Raw genomic sequence first — 2,076 nt, 5'->3', positions numbered from 1 at the left:
TCTTTTTTATAAATTATAAGAGAACAAATTTAATGTCGTAAAATGTTAAAAATTCTCTCATGGAAATACTCATTAAAACTTAGTCATAAAATTTTTTTAACTTCTAACATAGAGATAAAACTTATACTAAAGCTATTTCAAGTGATTATATAGTAAATAAACAATGTTTAAATGTTGTGGGTATTTCTCACTAGCTTTACAACATGAAGTCATAAGCAGAGAGTAATAGTTGAAACATTTTATGAAACATTTGAAAATTATTTAAATGGTCAACTTACTTGAGTATGTAAAGGTAAGTCATTAAATAAGAACAACAACTATTCCTAGAGCCTGTAAAACTGGTTCTAAAAAGTTAATGAAGATAATAAAGCTATGCTTTCTAAATAGCAAAATAAAAAAGAGTAACCAGATGTTGTTTTGAATTGCATTTATTGTAGTTTTGTTTTAGCTGAGACATTATTAAAGAAAAAAGAAAATATCTGCAAAGTCGATATTTACAAATTAATTTTAGTTTGGGATGAGCGGGTTCAGCACACTACTCATTCTCAGTTCAGTATGTTATTGTTAATACTCAAGTTAAGGATCAGTTTGTTTGGCTGAGTATAAAGCGATTAATCTATAACAGAGGTATGAATAATAAAAGTTTAAATAGAACATTTTAAATCAGTAATATTGCATACAGAAAAGGTTTATTTTAAATTGTTTACTTTTAGTTTTTTATAAACTTATTCTCATGTGATTTGATGCACTATTAGCAAACCGAAGCAATATATGCGCATTGTTAAAAAGATATGAACACTGGCACAAAGAAAGTGATAAATTGATTGCAGTATCACCATTTTGCTTCAAGTATTCTCATACTTCTTGTAAAGGGTTCTTTATAAAATATGTTAGATTCCTACATATAACTTTTACCGCAAGACCTAACAGCCATTAATATTTCTACAGAAGAATATTTTGAGGTCCTGAAACATATTGATGTTAGAGTCTGTAAGTTGGAGATATCTTCAACTAGCCAGGAGTATCGCAATGTCCTTGAGCAGTTGAGCACTGGAAAGGAGTACTACTGGTCACAAGTCTATTCAAAACATCTATTTGCTGTTAAGGTATAGACCAACTTAGTACCAAAACTATTTTGTCGTATATACTCTTGATTAAAACTATTATTTGCCAAGTTTATGCGATATCAAACATTTATTTTGGTTTCTTCAATGCCTAGACATTTCCCTTGGAGAACTGGAACTAGTTAATGATATTGCAGGATTTTAAGGAACTTTTCTTTAATTGCAGATTAGTAGAATTGAGAATCTCATCTTACTTGCCCAGTATGAGGCTCAAAAGAGAAAAGTTGAGTGGTCGTTAGCCGCAGAAAAATCCACGCTTCCTGCAGAAAGGAAACTATTTCATGCAACAAGCAAGATGGCTGCTGATAAAATATGTAAAGAGGAATTTAACAGATGCTTTGCCGGCTCAGTACATGGTGAGCAGAACATTAACAGATGAACATGCACATTCATATATGCACAAGCCGCTGTCATATCATTGTCATGTCATTGTCATTTCATTGTCATTTCATTGCCTGTTTATATGGTTTACACGCTATAACAAATCGGGATAAAATTTTACCTGACTGGAAATAAGTGATCGCAGAGCTCTCTCACCCTTACTCTAAGCAATTACCACACTTGAAGGTTATTAATGCAGCACGATTAGTGATTTTCTTTCCTTATGTTTTTATGGTGTTATGAAACTGCTACATCTCTGCAAATTATTTTAAATTTTTAACGTGTAGTACAAGTTATCTCATGTTGGATTTTATTGGCTGATCATTTAGTAACATTATTTTCATTGGTTCATTATCATGAACCAACCTATGATCTCTTTAAACATTTTTTGTGCAGAAATGAACTAGTATAGCGAATAATTATTTTGTTATAGGTACTTCCTATGGGGCCGGCACTTATTTTGGTACAGGAGCAGCTGTTGCTGAATATAGAGAAGGGTACCTCTTCATGGCTAAAGTACTAACAGGAAAATATTACAAAGGCAGCAGATCGGTCAACAGAGTCAATCTTT

At 31.7% G+C, this 2,076-nt stretch overlaps 1 long non-coding RNA gene across 1 annotated transcript; it reads left to right on the top strand.

Annotated features, from left to right (window-relative positions):
* The first annotated feature begins 1,005 nt into the window (after positions 1 to 1,005).
* Positions 1,006 to 2,076, top strand: LOC137403598 (uncharacterized). The gene is made up of 3 exons (XR_010979596.1): positions 1,006 to 1,106; positions 1,291 to 1,480; positions 1,939 to 2,076. It is a non-coding gene; the product is annotated as an uncharacterized lncRNA (long non-coding RNA).

Source organism: Watersipora subatra, chromosome 9 (genome assembly GCF_963576615.1).
Source record: "Watersipora subatra chromosome 9, tzWatSuba1.1, whole genome shotgun sequence".
Classification (NCBI taxonomy): Eukaryota; Metazoa; Bryozoa; class Gymnolaemata; order Cheilostomatida; family Watersiporidae; genus Watersipora; species Watersipora subatra.
This window is presented reverse-complemented; position numbering and strand designations above follow the sequence as displayed.